Raw genomic sequence first — 13,210 nt, 5'->3', positions numbered from 1 at the left:
GAATTTTACCTTCTGCTGATTTTTTTTTTTTTTTTTTTGCCAGGGGCTGGCTGATTCATTTCTCTTGCAATAATGGCTTATTTGTGGTTACTGAATCATACAAATTAATTGTAATTCATGCTATTTTTATCACATTGTTTTGCATTACTGGAGAAATGTGAGGGAGGAGAAATTGCATTCACAGGTATATATTGATAGAAATCTTGCCTTCATCTAGTTAGTATGCTATAATTAACTAGATGATATTTTTGTTCATGGACATACAATCAGTATGGATATGTGTGTGTATATATATATCTCCTATTTTAAATTATTTTTTTCTATACCACACAGTTGATTGTAGTCCTTCAATTTTAAAATGAGCTTTCTTAATAGAAATCTATGAGAGGGGTTTTCTCTTATTTGTTTTCCCCCAGAAGAAATATTCGGTAAATATGATAGCAGGGCGTGTGCCTCTGATACTGAACAATAGTCCTGATGCAGGCGTGGTCCCTGAAGTTTCTGTGTTCAGTTGAATGGAGGAAAAAGCCACTTTGTGCAATTGGGCAGTTACTTGGTCCCAAAAAGAAAAAAGAAAAAAAACCAACCCCACATTAGCACGTTAAAAATAAGGAGGCTACCCTTTTGGTTATCTCTTTTCTAATCTGAGGGATGGGTCTGTGTTAACAGAACAAAGAGTTTAGAACAGATATGAGGATTATCTCACTGTGACATCTGTTATCCTGGGCATGTGATGTGTGCACTTTCCTACCGGTTCGGAAGTGCATGCATCACATGCGCACGCGGACCTTCTGCGCATGTGCAAATCCTTCTGTGCATGCACAGAGGGTAAAAATCAGGTTACTTCCTGGGTAAAACCAGGAAGTAACAACGACTGGGCAGGTGGGCGGATCCTCGAGCTGCCATCGCTACCGGTTCTCCGAAGGGCCCGCCACCATCGCTACCAGTTCAGCTGAACCGGTCTGAACCGGGAGCATTTCACCCCTGATCCTGGGCTTGATTTGACTGGTCTGGCTGGCTAGCAGGTGTCCCCTTATGTCAGCCGTATGAGGTAGACCAGCCTGAGAAACGAATGTCATATAGGTCAGGATTATTTTTATTGTGACAGCAATAAATTGTGCAAGTCTGAGCGTGCTTTCTCCCTTCCTTCCCTTTATTTTCATGTAACATTTACTCAGAATAGTTTCTTTTTTTTATTATTGAAAAAGTTTTCAAATACAAATTTTTCCCCCTTTTTTTCCCCTCTCCCTCCCCCTCCCTAACCCCCCCTCCCCACCCATCCCCCCCTGTGACTTCTTCATAACAAAAAAAAACCTAATTCATAACAGATTACTTACTCCCTCCTCTAGATATTGACCTTTACTTACTAAAAATATTATTAATATTATAACATCCCCCTTTATCCATACATATCAAAAAAGAGAAAAGAAAGGAAAAAAAAAAAGACATTATACTATGACATTATAAAATAACTTCTCCACTTTAAAACTATACGATAAGTCCTACTTTAACATTTAATCTTCTATATATATTACTATAACATTCCAAAGCGGCCTTCCCCATAAAATCTAGTTTAGCATTTATTCCACTCTATCCATTTCCTCCACTCCCCTAAATATAACACTTAAAAATCCCTTTTCTTAGACTAATCAATCTACTAAATAGCTTATTCACCCACTATCATACAAAATTGCCATAGACAACATTTCTTAACATCTTTGATTCACTGCCCACACTTCTTAAAAATATATGTCTATATTTTCCATTATATCTAAATAAAAAAAAAGAAAAGACAATGACTTTAAATTTATAATCCATATAGTATCTTCTTCGAGGTCTTTCCACTGGATTGGTAGAACCAACATCCATAATCGGGTAACATAGCTTACTGGTGCAACAGTTTATTCAGGATCTTCAATCATATCTGCCCCCATCAGTAGTAAATATCTTCTTATATGTATAAAAGTAAAAACAACCACCCGAGTGACATTATAATTATATTCCATATAGTAATAATTGTGGGTTTCATCAGGATTATTAATTCCCATCATCGTAGTGGGTAACAACCCGATCTTCTGCATGCCCCAGCATAATTCTCTTGCCTTGTGATTCAAGATAATATAATATGTTTATCAACACAAAAAGAAATTCCAAAATGGATAATTCAAATCCATCAGTTTCAGGCTCGTTTCACGTCCCCAGATTACGGCCATGCAGAGATCTGCCACAAACCTCAGGATGATATTAACTACTCAGAATAGTTTCTTGATCAGGGTTCAAGCTCCACTTACCTGACCATTACAGGTCAGGGGTGAAATGCTCCCGGTTCGGACTGGATCGCTTGATCCGGTAGTGATGGAGGAGGCTGGTTCGGAGAACTGGGAGCAAAAATCCCTGCCCCCCCCCCATTGCCCAGCTGAGTCGTCCAATCATCAGAGACTTTTTTTTTAATTTTTAAAAGCATTTTTTCTACAACCTCTTTGGCTGAAAAAATTCTTTTAAAAGTTAAAAAAAAAAAGCCTCTGATGATCGCGCGGCTCAGCTGGGATCATCAGAGACTTTTAAAAGCATTTTTTCTACAACCTCTTCGGCAGAAGAGGTTATAGAAAAAATGTTTTTAAAAGGAAAAAAAGCTTCTGCCGATCAGGCAAGTCAGCTGGGATCGTCAGACGCTTTAAAAAAAAAAAAAGAAAGCCTCTGCCGATTAGGCAAGTCGGCTGGGATCGTCAGAGGCTTTAAAAGCATTTTTTTTACAACCTCTTCAGCCGAAGAGGTTGTAAAAAAAAAATGGTTTTAAAAGTAAAAAGAAAAAAAGTTGGCCATGCCCATTCAGTCATATTACCCACCCCACCAAGCCACACCCACAGAACCGGTAGTAACAAATTTACATTTCACCATTGCCATTACGTTCGTAGCTGTTCTTCCTCCTGATCTTCAAGGCAAAATTCCCCATGCCCTCTATATCTTCTTCCTTTGTTACTCCATGTGTGCCAAAAGAAAAGTTAGCTATCATATTAACAGGACAACTGAAGTGTCAGATAGATTTACATGTTATTTGCAGACATTTTAAAATATAATATTACTTCGGCAAATGATTAAATGATCAGCAACCTATCTGTAATGTATTTGGTAATTATGTTCCATAAATTACTTTTATTAAGCATACATATTCTGTACAAATGAAAACAATATAGATAGCAAGACATTCTTCAAAATTATCCAAAATATGAACACTATAAAAGTGTCAGCTATTTATTCAGAAGGGACTGTCTTCCCATTCCTCATATTTATTAGTAGCAGTTTGCTAATTTGCTAATTGATTCCTTTATCTTTATTAAAGTAGCTTTTAGGTATACCACTACTTCCAGCTTGTTTGTGTCAATGAATTCTGTTTACAATTAAAGTAGATTATGCATACAATTAATAACAACAATAAAATAATTTTGCAAGATCACATTTATATTTTGTTTACTTTGTGGATATTATTTATTGTTCAATCAAATGCTCCATTCTCATTGGAGTCCAACAGATCTCTCACAAATAAAGATTAAACCCATATTGCAAAATTCCTAGCATTTTGACGTCATTCACCATAGTCCTTTCGGGATACCAGTTGAATTACACACACGCACACACACACGCACACACACACACAAGGGCTTGGTTAATAGTTGGATAGGAAATCTCTAGAGATTTCCAGGCTTAGAACTACACTTGAAAGTAAAAGCAGAATCCTGGGAGAAGATTATGTCAAACTGCTTCTTACAGCTACCCAGAAAACAATACAGTGGGAATCTAATCAACTTTAATCAATTTATACACTGGTATTGCTCTCAGATGCTACTCCAACTTTTCATTATTGCTACAGCCATTTTAATTTGAAGAGGGCTAGCCAAAAAGTAGGCAGTTATCACTTGTTCACTCCATCTGAAAAGTTCAAGAAATAAGCATCGGATAATTGTGTAATAATAAAGTTCTCTTGTGGAGGACCATATTTATAATAGATTAACAGAGTTGGAAGGGACCTTATAGGTCATCTAGTCCAACCCCCCGCTCAAACAGGAGACCCTACACCATTTCTGACAAATGGCAGTCCAATCTCTTCTTGAAAGTCTCAAGCAATGAAGCTCCCACAACTTCTGAAGGCAAGCTGTTCCATTGGTTGATTGTTCTCACTGTCAGAAAGTTCCTCCTCATTTCTAGGTTGAATCTCTCCTTGGTCAGTTTCCATCTATTATTCCTTGTCTGGCCTTCAGGTGCTTTGGAAAACAGCTTGACCCCCTCCTCTCTGTGGCAGCCCCTCAAGTATTGGAAGACCGCTATCATGTCTTCTCTGGTCCTTCTCTTCACTAGACCAGTCGTGCCCAATTCATGTAACCATTCTTCATATGTTTTAGTCTCCAGTCCCCTAATCAGGGGTGGGTTCTAAATTTTTTTACTACCGGTTCTGTGGGCGTGGCTTATTTTGTGGGCATGGCTTGATGGTCATGTGACAGTGGACATGGCTTGAGGGCCATGTGACAGTGGGCATGGCTTGACGGTCATGTGACTGTGTAAGTGTGGCCAACTCAATGTCACTCACGTCAAGGGGTGCCTCGCCTGGTGTTTCCCCTCCCAGCCATTCCTTGTCACACCCAGCCTCAACATATCTATAGTTCTGTAAAAATGTTGTTCACCTTTTTTCAACTTTATTATCTACATACTATAGATGTACTTTCATGGACCACTGAAAGGAGGAAATGGCTCACATGCTTTGCCCAAGTACGTGATAGGCAACAGGCTTTTAAGGGGCTGCCAGAAAAAAAGTGGGGGGCAATGTATTTTCCAAAGCACAAGGGGTCGCCTAAGACCATCGGAAAACACATATTTTCAATGGTTTTAGGAATAATTTTATGGTTGGGATCACCACATGAGAAACTGTATTAAAGGGTCACGGCATTAGGAAGGTTGAAAACCACTGTTCTAGCAGATCAGTTGGGAGGCTTCTTGGCTTCTCAATTTAAAGCGGTGTCTTGATTTTTTTTTCTCTTCTTTGTCAATTGAGCCCTGATTTTTTCCTTCTAGCTGATCAGCTGGAAGTCGGAAGGCAGCAAATAGATTGGGGGTGGGGCCAGGCAGAGGTGGTATTTCCCAGTTCTCCATACTACTCAAAATTTCCACTACTGATTCGCAAGAACCAGGGAGAACCGGTAGCAACCCACCACTGCCCCTAACCATCCTGGTTGCTCTCCTCTGCACTTTTTCTAGAGTCTCAATATCATATTATAGTATGGTGACCAAAACTGGATGCAGTACTCTAGGAATGGTCTTACTAGGGCTTTATAGAGTGGTACCTCACTTGATCTTGATTGTATTCCTCGGTTAATGCCATTTAGGATTGTGTTGGTTTTTTTTAGCTGCCGCTGCACACTGCTGGCTCATATTTGGGGATGTAGAATCTCATGAAGTCCCTAACAATGTTGACCACTCTTGTTATAGAATTGTGCTGAACTATCTCCACCCAATTTTTAGGGCACTTCTGACTTCTCTTCTCCAAGCTCCAGCCTGCTTCTGTAAGTCTCAAAAAAGAGACATGATTATTCTGGAAAATTTGCCAAGAACCAAATAATAATAATAACTTTATTGTCTTTGTACATGTATACACAGTATACCCATATAACAAAATTCACTTAACACCCAAAAACCAGGACCAACACATATAACAATCCCCAAACACACTCCCACCCACCACAATTCCCCACCCCTAAACCATCCAAACATCCACACAACAGACCAAGTAACAGTGTCCAACAGCTCACTGATGGTGGTCCTTTAGTTCATTGTTGAGTGCAATTATAGCTCTGGGAAAAAAAACTATTCAGAAAATATGTGGTCCGAGTTTTACTTGTTCTGTATCTTCTGCCAGAAGGCAACAGTCTAAAAAAATTGTAAGCAGGATGGGAAGGGTCTCTGAGAATGTTATGCAACTTTCTCAAACAGCGAGATTCGAAGATCTCAAAATGGGCTCATTTTGATTTTTGGGGAATGTATATAGTAGAAAGTAAGAGGAACGAAACTGATATGTAAAAAGAAACTCAGATCATGTGTTTGTGTTTTGTATGTAGTGTTCTGTTGTGTTGTTGTGATAAAACCAATAAAAATTAAAAAAAAGGAAAGGAAAGCAGTGTTGCATTCAAGGATGTCCACGCTGATTTTGCATATACCTGTTAATTCTGGCCAAGCTGGTTAAGCAGGTATCTGAACAATGCAAAAATCTGCAAAACTTGCTTACCAAAGGCTTATGTCAAGTTTATGTCTCATAAAGCAATGATCTCACTTTTTAAAATAATTCACATTCATCATTTTTAATCATATATTAATACAGTAGCATAGGAAAGCATTTTTTTTAACAGATGTTAAGAATTAATTTTAGTCTAAGGAATTTTTCTTGGGCCCCTAGGTATCCACCTCACAGGTGACAAAATATGCATTACAATATCATGACACAAATTCTGCAGTGCTGTGCACGCATTACTATAACACAGATACAAAAGGACAAGGTTTATAGCATGATGTTACAATTTAAAATTTATTTCTATACTAAATGTATTTCTATATTATATTAAAACCAAGCATTAATATTAGTGAAGATTAGAGATTTTGCAGTATCCTTCCCCTGGAGTGGGGTGGAAATGGAGATTTTGTAGTATCTTTCCCCTGCCATGCCCACCAAGCCACACCCACCAAGCCACACCATGCCCACCATGCCCACAGAACTGGTAGTAAAATAATTTGGATTTCACCACTGAATAAAGGTATTCTATTGGGGGTTGGGAACAGAAGTATAATCAAGAGCTCTTGGTTTAATCTGTCTTATTTATTATCAGGGACTATATTTGTTTAGAGTTATAAATAAATAGCCCTATGATAATAGCCATTGTACAGACCTGGTGTTCAATGAAGGCAATGTCACTTAATGTTAAAGGCCAATGTGTTTTTTCTCTTTGCATCTAGTATAAGAGCAATTGTTTCTATGCATTTGTGTAACAAAAAATGCATTTGTTACACAAAATTTATATGCATACCTATACATACATATACATATACATTGTAGATACATTGTACATTTACAGGAAGGATATCTGAGAAGTGGGTGTGGCTCACTGAAGATGCCTTAAGAGGCAGAAATAGCTATCTGAGTCTCCCAGAGAGCAACACAGAGTTGCAGTTTGTCAGCAGAAAAAAGGCCCAGAAACTTGTGAATGAGATTTCACAGAACCTAGGGCTGTAGAACAATTAAGTTTACGTAGGTAAAACCTGGCTAGAAAGAATATGCATATATATATAATAAATGTAGTAAACAAAACAGAAAGAAATCATGAAAGAAAATGAAGTGTTTTTTTGTTTTATTTAAGAAATAACAAGCCAGAAGGCTCTTTGGTTCAACTCATGCCCGCTGAACTAAGTTAATGTTGCAGTATTATGATAGGAAGAGAGCTATGTTGTGCAGGTAGAACTCTGCATAAATACCACTCTATAGCAACATCCAACCCAAAACATGAATTTGGCCAAATTTCAAGAAACCTGATCCAATTTCATATTGAATTTGTAGCACTCATGTAAATGAGGTTTGGAGCTTCGTCTCTTTCTAGAAACTCATGGAAGCAAGCATTTGTTGTACTATATAAGTATCTAATATGGATGCCAGAAAATGGAGCAAAATTAGTATGTGGATTTTTTGTTTTTTCGTGTGTGTGAGTGAGTGAGTGAGTGTGTGTGTGTGTATGCAGCCATTTCATGCACAGGTCATGATCTCTCACCTCTTGTTTATTTCTTTCCGTGTTGACCTTTCCCTACAGCACTGTGCTAATTTTGTGCTCCAGTGACTAAGAATGGGAATTTGTCACTTTATTTAAAAAGAAGTGAATATAGGTATGTTTGGCATTCTCAGCAAGGCTGAACGCCACATATATTAAAAACATACAGCTATTTGACTGATCTTTATTAAGATTTTTTTTCACGCCCCCCCACCCCTTTTTGGCAACAAAAAGAGATTTACTTCTCTAGCCAATAAAAACCTCCCCTCCCCACTTTCCCCCCTGAAAACTACAGTTTGTTGCCAAATACAAGTGAAGTGGGGGAAGGGGAGAGAAGTTGAAGATCCAAGGAATTAGCATGAACTCTATGGGGTGGGAATTCATAAATAAAAGGCGGTATCATCTATTCATTGTTAAATGCACCCCCATAGTTGGGGGTGGCAGGGAGGGAACTTCTGAAGAAAATGTTTTTTTGAAGATTTATGAAATGCTTTGAGGAAACACACATGGCCTTCTATTTGCTCTTATTTGTTAAGAGGTTTTAGTATCAGAGTTCTATGTAATGTGTGATTACTCTGGATATTTCTTGTAGCTGCTGGTCTCCCACCTACCAATATGGTAGCCATGTACATTTTCATTGTATATCTTTGCACCATGTGAGTAAAAAGTCAGAATGCATCATGTAATCAGAAAGTGTGTATAGGTTTATCAATAGTATAGAACAGGGGTGAAATGCTCTCAGTTCGGACCAGATCGGGCGATCCGATAGCGATGGTGGCGGACAGTTTGGAGAACTGGTAGCAAAAATCCCTGCCCCCCCGCTCATGCCTACCCAATCCCCCGGTCACTGGCTTGCCCGCTTGCACATTTGTCACTCGCTCGCTCACTTTTCCTGCCACTCAGCACTTCCGCTTCCACCAGTTGCTTTTCCAGCCACTCGGCACTTCCTTCCAGCTCACCCACCCCACCCCCAGCCTATATAAGTTCCCCTTCCTACACGGCCCAGCTACTTTGCCCAGAACTTTTCCTGGCCGTTCTATACTATAGAACAATAATTCATTGCCTTCATCCATATTTACTAGTGGAGAGTCTTGTTCCCCTTAGGAAATTTAAATTGTTGTGTTGTCCCAAAAGGCACTTGTCTAAAACAAGAACATGTGTTGTCATAGGCATAATCTTTGGTGGGGGGTGGGGGGAGGCAGGGGCACAGAGACCCTGGATTTTGTGCCCTGTCTCTTGTACAAAGAGACAAGGCACCATCCTGGACTGTTATGTAGATAGCTGAGTCCATTCTTGTGTCAGGCCTGCATCTTTTTTGTTGCAACTTCAGGTCTACCACATTTATTATTGTGGGAAACTGGGAGGAGGGATTGTATGGAGCATGGGTGATATATAGTCATAATAATATTCTTTTCTTAGAAAGTCAAGGACATCTTGACTTTCACCTGGAGGGTTGAAACTGGGAGGCATCTCCAGTAAGCTCGGTGTTTGGATTGGACCATGTGATGGACTTGTGGGTGTTGGGCAGGATCTTGAACTTTCCTTTGGGTGGGGAAAACCTGGAAGCTTTCAGATTAGAGTTTTCCCAGATATATAACTTTGAGGAAACTCAAGCCTCGGAGTTTTCTTTCACTAGGGGTGTTACTTGGAACCCTGACATCTTGTTTCTTTGAAGAAACAACAGAATGCCTGAAGGTCTCTGAAGGAGCAGAGAACTCAGAGTCCCTAGCAGTAGGCCTCAGGTCTTCACTATCTGCCCTTGCTGACTGCTGATTCTACTGGCATGATGTTTTGTTTGTTTGTTTTTGGATCCATGATCCACATAGTGGGCTTGCTGTTGCTTAAGAACGAGATTGATTTTCCCACAGGCAAAAAACAGTAGAAATGACCTATGGTCCACCCAAATAGGAGAAGAAGACAAAGCCAAGATAGATATTAACCTGCATTATCATTCCCACCTTAATTTAATATAAAGACTTATAATGATCATATTCCTAAATGGGGACATTTTCTTCTTCTAGTGGACTAACTTTCTCACGAGGTTTATTTTTTTACTTATTTCATGCAATTTGTTCCTGGACCTTAAGACTACAGGTTAATAGTGATAATCTCCTCTATCAGTCTGTTAGACTTAGGTTTCCTCAACTGGATATACTGAGATTATTGAGGGTTAACTTTAATTCATCTCAGTCTACATTAGAGTTGTCTGGATGTGAAATTACAAGCTAATGAGGGGGGAAAGCACCTTAATTCTAGTGACATGTTGGTGTTTTAATACTTAATTTGAATATCTACTCTGAGTCCACAGGCTGCAAGATGCTTCACTGGGTTAGGCTCATGTTGATTGAGCAGGTCTGGATTACGCTTCTGTTCCTACTATTTTCATAACTGTCTTCTATGGAGACCAGTGTTATATTCTTTGAATAGTCAGGTCCAAATTTAAGTGCTTAGCACTTCCATCAATAAACATAGTTTTTTTTTTCCCTACTCCTTTTTGTTTCTTAAATTTTCTTTAAAATTGTCAGGAAGGTCTGGAATTATTGTGAGATTCCTTCCCCCTCTGCCTTCAAGATTGCTGTCTCTTGAAACATAATTTGTTCACCAAAATGGAAAAAAACCTGGCAGCCAAACCAAAAAACACATAGCAAACATCAATAATTCTCTAGAAAGAGCATCTCTTAACCCTGACCCAAAAAATTCCAAATGTTATGTAAGTTATAGAGTGACTTGTCCTGAATTGTGTTGAGACTGGAAGTACTGGTAGTTCAAAAGAATCACTGTTGCTTTTATTAAATCATAATAATTTTCTGGTGCACTTGAAAGCAAATAAAGTGTTGAGTTTAGCGATGTAATTAGGCAAATTTGCATGAAATCAATCATAGAATCACAGAAACTATCAAAACTCTTGGATCTAAGTATTGAAACCAAATACTTTCTTTAAATGGTTGACCTTTGTCAGTTTCATGTAAGCTGAACTGATGATGAGTCATTGAGCTAGCAAATTAGCTTCTCATACTTGTTGACAGGGTCAGCGGGAAATCTGCTACATTTTAACAACAGTAAAAAAAAATCTGATCTCTTAGGTACTGAATATTATTACTCACTTGCTGCATTTACTGACATTCTAATAGTATTCATATATCTTCAAGAATGAAGTGGAAGAAGAGAGGAACCTACATGTTATTGTTTCTAAAAAGACTTGGATAAAATGTAAGCACATCTGCACAGTGTAAAATTTAGCCATATCTGCATTGTAATCTCAGGTATGAACCCTGATGTATATAGTATAGAAGGAGGGGAGAAAGGGGAAACATAGAAAAATCTAGTTGGCATAAATATTATTCATTGTAATGCTCTATATTTTTCAAACTTTGCAATCCATCTTTATTTCCCCCATGCCCATATACTACATTACATTTCTTTCTCCCTAATTCTCAGTATTCTCTTTCTAAGGATCTCATCAACTTTGTCCTAAAATTTTGAAATGAATGTCATCAATATAAGTTCACCTATCTCACAAGGGTACCCATAGGAGGAGCAAGAGATGCTGGGAGGAGGGATGAGATAACATATACATGATGAAAATATCATACAAATGCTACTCCTTGCATTCTTGTATCAGATGTTGTGACATAAATATGCAATTGAAGCATATGGATGATATAGCAATAGCAATAGCACTTAAGATTTATATACCGCTTCATAGTACTTTTACAGCTCTTTCTAAGCAGTTTTATAGAGTCAGCATATTGCCCCCAACAATCTGGGTCCTTATTTTACCGATCTCAGAAGGATGGAAAGTTGAGTTGGTGAGATTTGAATTGTCGAACTGCAGCTAGCACTGAAGTAGCCTGCAGCGCTGCACTCTAACCATTGTGCCACCTTGGCTCATTATTGTGCACATGTCATCATTTTGACATAATGATTTGTCATTTGTTGTGGACAACAGAAATTTCTCTGTGTCTCTTTTCTATGTGCTTCAGATGAAATAATAAAAAATGATAACTTTATGTGGATTGTAGATTTAAATATGTTACCATTTAAATGTCCTTTCTAAGCAGATGCTTTGACCATCAATGCAGCCCAAGCCCATGTATACAAATAAGTTTGGGACACTACTAAACAATCAAATATGTAGTTTAATCAAAAAAGAATAATTAATTCATTCAGACTTATTTAAGGTTAAATACAAATGCCAATCTTTTCTTCCCTTTGGAAAGACTTTATATAATTGTACTGGTCTTTTGAATCTATTTTACTATTGTGCCAATATGTTAGCCAACTCTGTTGTTCCTTCTAATATTTGGCATTTGCTTTTGAATTATGCTTGTCCATCTGTTATTTGTCCTTTTCATGGTGCATTCTGCCCATTTCGTATCTTCCTCTTGGTTTTTGCTCAGCATTTTCAGTTATATTTTCTATTATCCCAAGTTACAATAATTACACTAATAGTAAACTATTTTACACTAAAGTAAACTTTTTTTTGTAATATATATTGAAACAATTCAAATATAATTCAATTCATGCATGGAAGTAGAAAATCAGATATTGGTAGATTCTACCAGTATATGAAGTTTGAAGATAAAATACTTCCTTCCCATAGATTGTAAGATAATATAAACCATAGGAACTGCAAGGTAGTCTGCAAATAGTTACTGCTTAAATGCTTTACACGAAGTCTATTTTAAAATAGCAGAGAAAATTTATTCCCCATTTAGATACAACCTTTTTATAGAGAACTAATTTTACAAGAAATAATTATTCAAGTGTCTTGGAAAGCAAATTATTTAAGATCCTTTTTAAATGTTCCATATGTCTTTTCCCCCATCTCCAACTTTGTTACTTTATAGTGGGGACCCCACATGTGAGGATTACAACAAGTTTGCACCAGAGTACAGAACATAGTCACAGAGATTTTTCAAGTGGAATATCAGAAACACAATTTTTGATAATGATCCAACCAATTTAAAGATTACATGAAGAATTAATGCATCCTATAATATTGCGTTCAGATTTGGAGTGGGGTGAATGTTATCATTGCTTTCAAAGTGCCTTCCCCATACATTTTTACTGTCCTTTATAATTTCATACTTCAGAGTCCATTTGGATAACTTACCAGGGGTGTGAAAAGCAGGTAGAAAATACTTTCCCTTTCTTTGACCTTGTAACTGCTGACAAAATAGAAGCTCGGATGAATAGACAAGAATGAGGATCAGCAAGGCCAGCAGATCATTCAAAGAATAAAGAAAAAGGAAATAGACATTTGTATAATATTGGTGACATAGTTGGCCATTTAGAAACAACTGCAATTAAGCGTGAATGCAAAAATTCAGAGTTCAGTGCTGCATTCAAACTTCTAAATCTAAGAACCCATCCAAATATTATCATTGAACTGAAACTTTTTTTCATGATGG

The 13,210-nt window shown here is 37.8% G+C and overlaps 1 long non-coding RNA gene across 3 annotated transcripts in view; it reads right to left on the bottom strand.

Moving 5' to 3' along the window:
• Positions 1-3,123: 3,123 nt before the first annotated feature.
• The window catches only part of LOC117665968 (uncharacterized), a 37,139-nt gene continuing 27,052 nt past the window's right edge, over positions 3,124-13,210 (bottom strand). For 2 of the 3 annotated variants that reach the window (XR_015728553.1, XR_009621358.2), the window contains one exon: positions 3,124-12,967. This is a non-coding gene — a long non-coding RNA (uncharacterized LOC117665968). The remainder of the gene's footprint in view (positions 12,968-13,210) is intronic. The other variant, XR_015728554.1, reaches the window with a different exon arrangement.

This window comes from Pantherophis guttatus, chromosome 1 (genome assembly GCF_059756535.1).
Source record: "Pantherophis guttatus breed Tessera chromosome 1, ASM5975653v1, whole genome shotgun sequence".
Classification (NCBI taxonomy): domain Eukaryota; kingdom Metazoa; phylum Chordata; class Lepidosauria; order Squamata; family Colubridae; genus Pantherophis; species Pantherophis guttatus.
This window is presented reverse-complemented; position numbering and strand designations above follow the sequence as displayed.